We start from the raw sequence: 12,906 nt of genomic DNA on the forward strand, positions 1-12,906 counted from the left end.
AAAATTAATTGTAAATAAAAACCAAAATTAAATAACGAACGATGTCAAACTAATTCTATTTGCAAGTATTCTCGATACGAAAAATGAAAAAGAAATATTAGGTCGAGATATGATCGACGTAACGAAAGTTGTCAGCGTATTTGAAAATCGGGTAAAGGGTAGAGTGTAGAACTCGCGCGTTAAGAACTATGGCATCCGGTAAGAGCTTTCGAATTAAGCGAGCCGTTGCAGTTTTCAAAGTCCTTTCGCGTACTATGATGAATACTTACTTCGTGTGTTTGCAAGTATCATCGAGAATACGAGAGAGGGAGAGAGAGAGAGACAGAGAAAACAGATCGATCGTAATAGACAGTAGATATATAAAACGCATACCCAATCAATCCATCCATCCATCAATCCATCCATCCATCCATCCATCCATTCATCCATCCATCCATCCATCCATCCACCCATCCATCCATCCATTCATCCATCCATCCATTCATCCATCCATCCATCTATCCATCCATCCATTCGTTTAACCAGACTGCCTGGATCTCAAACGGTGAGACAAGAGTATCCTATTTCCGAGTATTTTATTGACGATTGTCCTCGATCGTTTGCAAATCAGCGCAGATCAAATTTCGCGCTGCCACGCCCTGTCGCCGAAACACAGATACTTTCCATACGTCCAACGTGAACGAACCCTACGTTCAGCTGCAGTACGATGTTGCAAAAGTAATCGAACGACGACTCGATGCACCCGTCTTTTTTCATCTATGCTTTCTCTATCTATCTATCTATCTATCTATCTATCTACCTACCTATCTATCTATCTATCTATTTATCTATTTATCTGTGTCTCGTCGTAACATGATACCTTCATGATATTTTTCGTTTCTTTCTTTGTTTTTTTTTTTAAACATCAATCATCGAAATAAAAGCCATCGTCTAGACTCTAAACCAGGGGTAGTTAACCTTTTTATATTTAACTCATATTTTTTTTATCTTTATTTGTAATTAAACTTTCTTATGCATTCACCGATTTCGCAATAACTTTATTTAACGCAACTGCAAAGTGCTTATTAATTTGTGTAAATCAGAGGTTTAATTAAAATATTAAATTTATCTTTTTATTTATATATATATACACAGAAAATTTAATTTAATGCTACATTTCTGCATCCCCCATCGATATATCTTCTACTAGTGCGGAAGCTATTTTAAAATTGAAAATAAAAAACGAAATTAAATATGAAAACTAAAAAGTCTATCGAAGATCTACCTCAGATGCTTCAACATCGGACAAACCCTCTACTGCCCACCATAAAAAGTTGGAATCGCCTACTAGTTGGACGATGGAGACTAGATTGACTACCCTTTACTCTAAACGATGGCTGATGAGGATAATAAAATTGAAAAAAGTTACTATTTTATCTAATTGTTTTGCCTCGATTTGATAAAAAGGAAATTTATAAAATTTCCAATTAAGTAGGAACGACGAACGAAAGTAATGAGATTATGATTTGAAATATGTAATTTCTGAAGCTAATACGATAAATTCAAGAGGTAACTCTCTCTCTCTTTCTCTCTCTTTCTCACTCTGCAGGAACCATTAATGGTTTCCGGTAGGATGGAGAAACGTTTAGCCGAGAGTTTTGTTTAGTCGACAAACTTTCTGGAATTCGGTGTTGAAAGCGATTCGCGAGAGATTTGTACATAACGATGAGACCTATACGTGTATAAGCACGAATGTATTTACCTATGTATTATTATTCTCTCTCTCTCTCTCTCTATCTCTCTCTCTCTCTCTTTTTAAACCAAGACACGCAAGAATCCGACTATTTAATATCTCTCATACTATGTATACGTATATTATTTATCTACCTACAGATAAATTCTCTGCGTATAAATATTATAAATTAATTAATGAAATGAAGGAATGTATGAGCACAATTAGATGAATATAGAAAAATATTTCGAAATTCATTAACAGGATATACTACAGTGAACGATTTTATTTGTACCTTTATTCTCGAATCACCTTTTTATTCGATAATTTAAAATCTATCGAAATGAATATTAAACGTTACGATCTGAAAATTAAACAAATTTATCACTTCGTAAAAAATAAATACAGAAAGGAATAAAAAGAAAGCAAAATAAAAAGAGAGAGAGAGAGAGAGTAACAATAAAAAAAAATAAATGAAGATAAAAATATAAAGTTGAAAAAGTACGACAATGGGAGAAGACACTTACGATCCTTTGAACTTTTTTTCTTAATAAGAAAAGGTGAACGAATAAAGATGAGGTCACGAACAGGGTGAGATTATATTTAACGGGACTTCGAAGTAAAAGATAGTAATTTATGCTCGTGACAAGTAATATCAACGTCGCCGTTGAACGGGGTAAAGAGAAAGTCACGAGAGGAGAACATAAACTTTATATCTGACGGCGGCTTTAAAGTTGGCTGATATGAAACCAGCACGATAGGTGAAGTGCCTCGGGGACCATCGTCCCGTCCTCGAACTACCAACGGGTCATCCCTGAAAACCTTTCGTTCCACTCCCCAATCCCTATCCCTACAAATCCATCCTTAGAAATATCGAATATATATTCTCGTGGATATTCGTAATCGAGTGGAAAATCAAGTACCCTTAGAATCAAATACGTACGTACCTATCTACCTACCTCCTTTTCGCAGTCGTTCAACGCAATGTGAGCTTTACAATTTTTATCGTCTTACATCTGAACCATTAGATTCTAAAGAGAGTCAAAAGAAAAAAAAATGTTCCTTCTTTCTTCAATCGTGCCCAAGAATGACCGGGTAGCGTAGGTACACGTCTCTCTGCTGGTATGAAAAATATTTCATTCTAGAAAAAAAGTTAAAACGACGAACGGACGAACGTAACTCGTGTTTTCGGGCTACGAGCATCCCACGAAATATCTCGAGTTTCACGTCAAAATTTATTATCCGTCCGCGCATTGTTCCGCATATTAATTACTACATTATTATTTAATAAAACCTAACGAAGTTAAAGAACGAAATAGTAAGAGAAAGAGAGATAGCGTTTTGGTAGCAGTGATACAACACACATACATGTATACATAAATAGACGCACATATGTATACATATATACATACATAATATATATATATATAAACACATGAGAACACTCTTTAAATCTCATAGCAAATTTTCAAACGCAAATCTACGACGGTGCTAAAGCGCGGAAATTCGGTGTCAAGGTATTCCGCAGACATCCATTAAGTATCGTTGAGAACCCAGGTTGGCGTGCAAAGTCGAAAGCGATAGAGGCGAATACTGAGCCGGTAGGTACATCGTACTTTGGAAAACGAAGTCGGACGTGCACGCAAGACATGATCCTATGTAAGTATGCATATATATATATATATATACATAAATGCGTTCGTGAATGTACTTGTCCATGTATATGAATGTTGTTATATACATGTACTTATGTGCAAGTGGGTAAGGTATACGCGTCAATCGATGCACTTAACGCTTCTCGGCTTCTTCAGCTTAAAAGCGGAACTAGGTTTCGAGAAGCATAGCACGAGGATAATGACACTGCAACGGGCCGTATGCGCGAAGGAAATCCAGGGAGTTAATTAGGAAACACCGCGATATCAGGCAACGCGCGTGGTCGGCCTCCTTCCAACTGCCTTCTCTACCTCTTTCTCCTTTTCCTCTTTCTCTTCCTTCTCTTAGAGCTACTGATGCAAGATGCACGAGTCCGCTTGGAGAAGTCTGGCTTTACCTACAAAGACTTTAATGTACATACACTTTCAAAGACAAAAGTTAGTTGTACCGAGGAAGAGAGGATGGAGTGTTGAAAATTCAAAATCCTCTCTTGGTTCTTGCGGTCGTCACGCGAACTTTACCTCTTTCTTTCTCTTTCTGTTTCTATTTCTCTTTCTTTTTTCACCACTTTTTTTCTCTAAGTTCACCACCGTACAATCTTAGCTTCTTCATAGTATTCTTTCTTTTCTCTCTCATGAAGACGGACCACCCTACTTTTTCGCGGAATCCTTTTTTTAATTTAGGCGATACTCCTTTCTCTCTTTCTTCTTCCTTTCGTTTTCTCTTTCTCTCTTTCTCGCTCTCCCATGGTACGTAATATCCCACGGATTTATTATTCGAAGCGTACTGCGAAGTTTACGGAATAGCAAGCAGCACAAGCAGGATACGTTCGTCGTACGTATGTGTACACGTACTTATTATTCTAACGGAGAAATACATTGTTCGAAAACGAGCGCGAGCTCGGCAAGGTATGCCATTTTAATATCATTTCATGCGAGATCCAGCTTGATCGCATCGTCGGCTGGTAGAAAGAAGGGGAAAAAAAGTTGAGTTTAGTACGATCGCTCGTTTACCGACCCGCATGTACATATTACTGCCGGTAGGTGTACACGGATTTATTATTCATGCATGAATTTGAAACGCACGTTATACCAAATTGATGCCCTAAAGGGCTCGCACAGCATACTGAATATTACAGGTCATTTTTAAAGGGAAAATCAATTCCACGTATCAGGCTCATACATAATAAATGTAAAGAAGACCCTAGCAATGGTAGGACAGCCTATACTCGAGATCAGACTCATCTCTGAATTATCAATTTTTTAAAGAAAACATTCGCCCACGCGAGAGCTCATTACCTCCAGAATTATATATACACGAGGAGAACCACCCTCGAAAATATTTAACTTCGATTATCCTATGTATTTCTAGTATATACAAACATACCAAGAGAAAATACGTTTCATCGAAAGACCGTGAAAAACGTTATTTCGAAAATATATAATATATACGTCAAATATACGATGATACGATGAAACAAACAAACAAAAATAATCAAAATACAAATTCAAGTATTTAATAATTGAGATGTAATATAGTTGCAAACGATCTATTATTCGAAATTGTTCGGAACTTCGTAGCTCTAATATCGTCTAAAGAAAAGTGCTATTTATTTTCCCTATGACCACGCACACGCACACACGCACACACACACACACACAGAGCCACGCGAGCGATACCATTAAATTAACCACAAACAGTACAATATAAAAATGCTACCGATCGAAAATTCTATTTGAAGTTTGCATTGCATTCTTATCATAAATTTAACGACTTTCTACATAGTCTTTTGATCGCTTTAAAAAGGTAGAGGGAAGAAAATACGAGTAGTAAAGAAAGATGAACTTCTACAGGCACCTTAACACCGGTCTACTAAGGAAACCGGCCTATCTAGTCGGTAAATCTGGAAAATAATAGAGGCTCTACCAGCAAGAAGCGAAATTCCCTGCTTTGTTTGGCAAGGTTCCCCGGAAGAACCGCCCCTAACCCTTTCCCATTCTCATAATGATAGAAAATTTGCTGCGTACGAGTTACACGGTAAGCAATGGCGATGATCGCACGGTCGAATGCACGAACGACCTTGCAAAAGCGACCCACACCAACACCACCACCATCACCACAACCAACGACGAATCGAAATTTATCGAACTGTCGAAATACCGCGAAGCTTTATCCACGGTGCTATATGGCGATAAATATAAAATACGGCAGTACGCTTTATTCTCCTCCGATTTCCATACCAGAAATACTTTCTCGTCGATGAGCTTTTACCACATAGGCCATCCGCATTACATCCGTATTAAATTCAATGTCATTATCCGATTACCCTGACCGCTTTACTTCGTATAAAATCAATGAAAATTTAATTGATCCTCGCCAATGTTTTTCGCCGTTAGCGAATGTTTAATAGAAAATGAAATCTACTTAAAATCAATCTGTTAGTTTTATGCTTTTCATGATTTATCATTGGCACAATTGTAACATCGAAAATATATAATCGATCGATAAGTATAATAAATAAATAAATTTACTTGATAGATCTGGAAGGAAGAAAAAAGCACCAGTCAGATAAACAAAAAATCTAAATCATTAGTATTTGTTCAGATTTTCTCATTATTATATTGAGATAATTCGTGTGAACGTCATAGAGATCGTTGGTTTAAAATAAATAAAGCAAAGAAAATTTGTCGGTAGCGAAGCTCGGTGAAAAGTAAAATAGCAAAGGAAGGGAGACAGCCGGGAAACTGCACCGTAACGTTGATAAACGCGAGCTGGCTCTCCGGTACCGCTTGTAATCACTTACGAAGACCGCACCTACTATGTTATACATATACATATACATGCATACATCTATCTACATCTACATAGTCTAGATATGTAGTTGCAAATAAATACGCGACACACCCCCCGCCGACATTTGCGTAGATTTTTTTCCTCTTTTCAACGTACAAATAAGTAAGTAAGTACCTTATACGTTATTTTCTCTATCCTTCTCTATTTTATTTCTGCATATGTTACTTTATCTCGTAACATTATTGCATAAATAAAAGATACTAGTAAGACGTACATACAGATGCGTTTTACGAATAATGTAAGAACCTTTTGAAAAGGTCGACAGGAAATGTTGGAAACGTAACGCATAGTTGATTACTCGTCAACGAACGGATCCTTAGAGATTTCGATTCGATCGGTCGAAAAGAGAGAGAGAGAGAGATAAAGAGAAAGAAAACGAAAAAAAGAAATAGGGAGGAGGGGAACAGGATAAAAGCGCTCGAAATGTCGGAGTCCGAATACGAACTCGAACGAGAATTTTCACAGAACAATACGAGGGGCCTCGAGCGAAGCTGCTGTTTCTGTTGCTACGATGTCGAGATTTCGAGAGAATATTTTTGCAGACGCAGTATCCCATAGTACAAGCGTATCGATGACACACAAGCAAGTCGTGCAAGGGGCTACCGAAAGCATCGATGCGTTTATACCATATATATGTGTACGTACGTGTACACGCATATATATATATATATATATATATATATATATATATATGCATGCGTGCGTTCAATCTTACATATGTATTACAAAATACATATATGCATACCTGTATATGCAATACAGTAATATTAAATATATGTATATATAACATGTTAATATATTACATATATATAAATGTTACAATTAAATTGTATTATTTAGGTAATTCATAAAATAAATTGGTAATACGTAAAAAAACTAGACATTTTACAAGAAGCATACATATATATATACATATGTATGTATATGCCAAGAGAGTCCATTAGGTACTGTTTGGGGTTTATAGAATATCGACTATCGCTCGTCTACGTTACTAGCTTTCTACATAGGTATAGGATTACGCTAAAGAAGCGTAGATACGACACGCTCGTTAAAAATTTAATCACTCTATACGAATATTCGCGAATCGCAATTCTCCGTTTGCATCAGGATGACTTTTTCTCTAATTCGAAATATTTTTACTGAACGATCTCGTCAATATTTAACATGATTTCCCATGTAACATTGAAAAATTCACTTTACAAATATCCTAGTCCAATGTATAAATGATAATGGAATAATTAACTATAAAATTTGTAATTCTATCAAAAGAAAATTTATACTGAATTGTATAAAACAAGCTAACAGTTGATACGTTGGAAAAAAAATTAGAAAAGCTTCAACGAATGCGTAACGATATTTTGATCGTTTTAAATTGAAAATCTCATGTCCGAACATGAGTTCAAAAGTTATATTGAAAGAAGATTTGTATAACATCAAAGCATACCGTTGATTTTCATCGGATCGTTATAAAGTCCTCTTGTTTTAAAGTTCATTATTATTATGAATTTAACAGCAATTTTATATTTGATTCCATCGAATATTACTATCATATATAGAACTTAACGATCGAAAGAGAATGAAGGATATATCGCTCTTGTCATCAATTTTCCGATGCTCGCGCATACGTTAAAAGATAAATTACGTTACAAAATAAATAAAGAAAAATTGAAAAGTAAAAGAAAGTTGTCTCGGAAAAGTTCGGTGTGATCGCATTAATCGTCTCGAATCACAAATATACGATATATCGATGACTACTTGTTTACCGACTTATCAAAGATATATACTTATATTTATAGAGAGAAAAATCACGATAACTTCTACGATGGTAATAAGATTTCGCGGTAAACACGTATAAAGAGAGAAGAGTGCAGCCAACTGCACACCAATTAATGACTAAAGAAGAGAAGGGAAGAAGGAAAGTGAGAGAGAAGGAGAGAGAGAGGGAGAGAGGGGGTAAAGATAAAAAGAGAGAATAAGTAAAGTAGACATAAAGAGGGTGAAACAGATATAAAGAGAAATAAAGCTTTTTTCCGTTCCTAGCTGGATAAGTATCTTTAGTATTATTTGCTCGGTGAGAAGGGAAAGAAGAAACTGTTAATATCGAGTATATTAATTCAAGTACCATTCGATAAAGAGTTATTTTCCCTGTGGAGCGAGGCGAAGAGAAGACAGACGAAACGAATTTTACGTTTCCCATTTTCCTTATCACCGTTCATTTCCTTCGAAAAACCTTTTCCCTATTGATATTTGTTTTCCTTTTATTACGCATTCTTTTAATGATGAAAAAAATGCTGAGTAGAGAGGATGAGGATCACTTTGCGAGTTGATTAAGTCGCGAAATGCCGGACCCATTATTATCCTCGTTAATACGATACTAAAAGGGAAAAAAGTGCGAGGAAGAGGCAACTGATTTTAATGAGTTGCGTTGGGAATGATCGAATATTACGTTCTTTGATGAATAAGTTAATATCTATATATCGTATGAGGATTTTATTATGAAGAAGACAACATAAAATTCAATAAATAAATAAAACGAAACACAATTGAATCCGAATGAATGACTAGGAAAGGAAAAGCTTGAGATTTAAGTGATAAATAATAACGTAATGTCCCATTCTCGTGATGTTACATTTCCAAGATGAAATTAAACTGTCCTCGTAGACGATTAATCATACCGTTGAAGGTTTGTTGAAACAAATACTTTGTCACAGTAAAGAAAGGAATATACAAATGAAAAAGGGAATATTTATTTTTATTGTTTTTTCTTTTTCCTTTTCTTTTTTTAATAATTTCAATTTCAAGAAATTCAATCTACAAGAGATATTCCATTAACGTTCTTTCATTCGGACTTGTGTCAAAAACTTTTTAAAAGTACTGATGTAAGACACTTTTCATTAAGAACATAGTAAGTGTTTCATCAAATTACGTGATTATTATATAATAACACTTAAATACTATACTTTCTGTTTACCTCTCTTTCATTACTATTATTATTTTTTCTCATCCAATATGTAATTACGATATTAAATAGAAACGAACGTCAATTAATAAGCTTTTCCAAGTAGGATAGAAGATATATCAGGAGTTCTTCAAATCGAGCAGCATCACGGATTCGTGCGAGTTTGATTGAAAATAATGACGAGTTCAAGTCCTCGACTAGTACCACTTAAAAGATCAAATTCGTGTGTAATATATATCTATATATATATATATATATATATATATATATTTACGTGTTAACATATACCTACTTATAGAGTAAAAGAGAGAGAGAGAGAGAGAGAGAAAAAAAGGGATGAAGAAAAAAGGAAAAGAAACGAGGGGAGTCAGAAAAAAGTCGGTCGGAAAAAGTTCGTTGATAAATACACGCTCGCGAACAGATCGAGCCTCGTCGTGTGTTCAGAGAAAATAAAGCACTCTTGAAGAATTTTCCACGTATCGCTTATTGGTATGCCAGTGACACGCCAGTCCAATTTCGTTACCGACGTCTGCGAATCGCCGAATATCATGTGCTCCATTGAAATTCTACTATAGCTATGAGAAACGCGATATATATACATATATACATATATATATCGCATTTGTCTCCCTGATTGTGTTACCTAAAGTTAAATGATTGTATTTTGCTACCTTTTGTTCTCATTTTTCTCTCACCCCTATCTTTCTCTCTCTCTTTCTCCCAGCAATGAAATATTCTATTACGCGAGAAATCTATTTTCCCTACGCGTCATGCGACTTTTATTCTGCTCGTATATCGGAGCTCTACGATTATGCGACTTTTCGACGCTTAGAACGTAACAACGTGTTCGTAAAGGAAATAAATGAAATGTAGAAAAGTATTCTAGAAAAATTGAGTTTTTCGAATGAGAGAAAAACGAAGAGAATCGAACGAGAAACGATCTAGTACTTGGGATATCTTTTTTCCGGCACTTTGAACAAGACCTTGTAAATTTCTGGGGTTCAAGTGGTACGGCCAATGGACAAGCGCATTAACGTCGTTCAACGTTATCGTCCAAAACGAAACGATTCTCTAAAAGTTTAATTCCTTCTTACTTTTTGTTTTTTTTTCTTCTTCTTTTTAATCGCGAAATAAATTCGTGAAAGTACCGCACTCGTATTTATATTCATTAACGTAAAATCGATACTTAACTATATATTACAAAAAAAAGGAAAAAGAAATGAATTTTATCAAAAGAACAAGTTTTACAAAAGCGAACAGTCGATGTCCCAAGCACTTTACTATATGGTCCTTATTTCTCTTTTTGTCATATACTCCGAGGGCGAATTATTCGCGAATTCTCGTAATTTTCTACCATCCGTGTGATAGCCGATCGAGCGGGAAAAGAAATGAGCAAGAGATAGAGACCGAAACAGAGAAAGAGAGAAAAAGAGTAGATAGAGAAATGGAGAGAGAGAAAGAAAGCAAGCAGGAAGAAGAAAACTGGAAACGCGCTTTTCTCTTTCCTCCGGCACAGTCGAGGGGCAATTGAAACTCACGGTCATTTACTGCATTTCAATAATGGTTTCCATCCCCTTTCTACTTTTCCACTCGTTGTCTCTCTTTCTCCTTTTCTATTTTTCCATGTACGCGTATGCGCAAAGATAGAAAAAGAGTGAAAGAGAGGGAAAGAGAAGGAAAAGCTCACGGTCGATTTACTGGAAGCTTTATGGTACACGCGAAGCTGGAGAACGCGGAAGTAGCCTGAGGGCTAACTATCTCGTCTAGAAAGCAACTGCATTATATTCTGTAACCTGAACTAGGCACGCGTGTATCCCTTGCATAACGTCTTAAGGTATACATTTTATGATTCTACGAAAGATCATTTTTTCGAGAGACACGTGTAAAGAAAAAAAACAAAAAAGAAATAGTTTTCAGCGCTACTTGCCATATATGTTCTTAAAAGTCAAGGAAATAAAAAGAATAAAACAAAATTACAATAGTTATTTATTATCAACCCTTTCAAAATGCATGCGTGTGTATCTAGATATACTTAAATATCTATACTTCGTGAAATAAGCCAATTTATATTTGTTTTCATAAGATTATTTATAACGGATTTTCATTAATTATTAATACTTTGATCTAAATCATTATTTACTAATTAATAATCATCGAAAATATTTGTATATGTATGGATTTACTCTTTGTTATATTATTTCTCATATTATTCTAATTAATTTTGAATGAAATTTATTTAACATGTTTCATGATTCAACATGAGAAATTATTTAAAACAGACCTGGAAACCATACTTTTTAACGTTGTATTGTAATTTTGTATAAAATATATTTACGTATACGTCTTTTTGTATTAGAGTTGCTTTAATTTTTGTTTTTTGTTGTTTCTTTTAATGTAGCAATTTCATCAAATCAACTATTTTCGTAAATTTTTTTAAGACAAAATAAAAGCAAATCGTTCCGAGGAAAATTACAAAAGCATAAAACAAGAATCCCTTTTCCTATGACAAAATTTTCTGCAGGATCTAGCCTTTGATATTTTGCTATATTATGCATATTATTGATTTTTTATTTGAATAATGTAACATATATGGAATGAATTAAAAATGAATATACATGAAAGTAAAAAATGTTGGTTGCCATGTAAATATCAAGTTATATTACGTTCATTTAAAATGCTTCATTCAAAAAGAATTTGATCGAATGATTATAGTCTCATCTTTAGTAGTATAATATATAGCATTTAATATTGGCTTATTATAGTCACTTATAGAAAAGTAAGGATTTAAAATTTTACCTTAAACAACATTTAAATCATATCTATTCACAGAATAATTTCAAATGATCAAGAAAAAGTCAAACACGTTTGGGAATATCGAAGCAATATTATATATCGAATATCGTTCGATCAATCGATGCCTCGTGTAGTCGAATAATCGAAATTGATATTGATTAGACGACGTGTCATATTTCAACATATCGTATTGCTTACGATATATGATACGCGATACACGATACACGAGATTTTCCAAAATCATCGAAACAAATTTTGGCCTTTTGTTTCTTATTCAGGGAGAACAAAAATATGTAAGTATATATATATATGTATATATTGTATATTTCTTCTTACATTAAAGTTTACATTAAAATGCATACGAAATTTCATTAAAACTATTCAATGCTATTCTTTAAATAATTTTAATACTTCGTTTTATAATGAAAGTAATTTTAGTTAAATTATTTGACACTTTTTACTTTTTAATTAATTTTATTATTTCACGTTATAACAAAATTATGAAATTCTTTTGTAAATTTATCTGTAAATAAGTTTGCTTTAATTGAAATTTCAAATACATGCTATATGTGAAATAAATAGATAAAGAATATAACAAATACTATTCACTGATATCTTGACATATACATGTAATTGTTCGAAATATAGAAATGTAAAAAAGAAAAAAAAGAAAGAAGAGAAAAAAAAAGAAAAGAGTGAAACATAGACGAGCTTGCTTCAAAAACAGATGTTTTCGGCATATGAAATTCCCAGAGTTTTCACATCAACCAGAACGTAGGACAATGCGAGACTACTCCCTGGGATTTAAATATAATAACCTCGGGCTATTGCAAAAAAAATATTGCAGTAGCTCGTATCGAGCAGTATATAAAAGACAAAAAAGAGATAAAAAAAAAAAGAGGGAGAGAGAAAGAGAATAAGGTTAGATAGGTGGAGA

The sequence above is a fragment of the Polistes dominula genome, unplaced genomic scaffold, assembly GCF_049000335.1.
Source record: "Polistes dominula isolate Pdom_NZ unplaced genomic scaffold, Pdom_raw_medaka contig_25, whole genome shotgun sequence".
Lineage (NCBI taxonomy): Eukaryota > Metazoa > Arthropoda > Insecta > Hymenoptera > Vespidae > Polistes > Polistes dominula.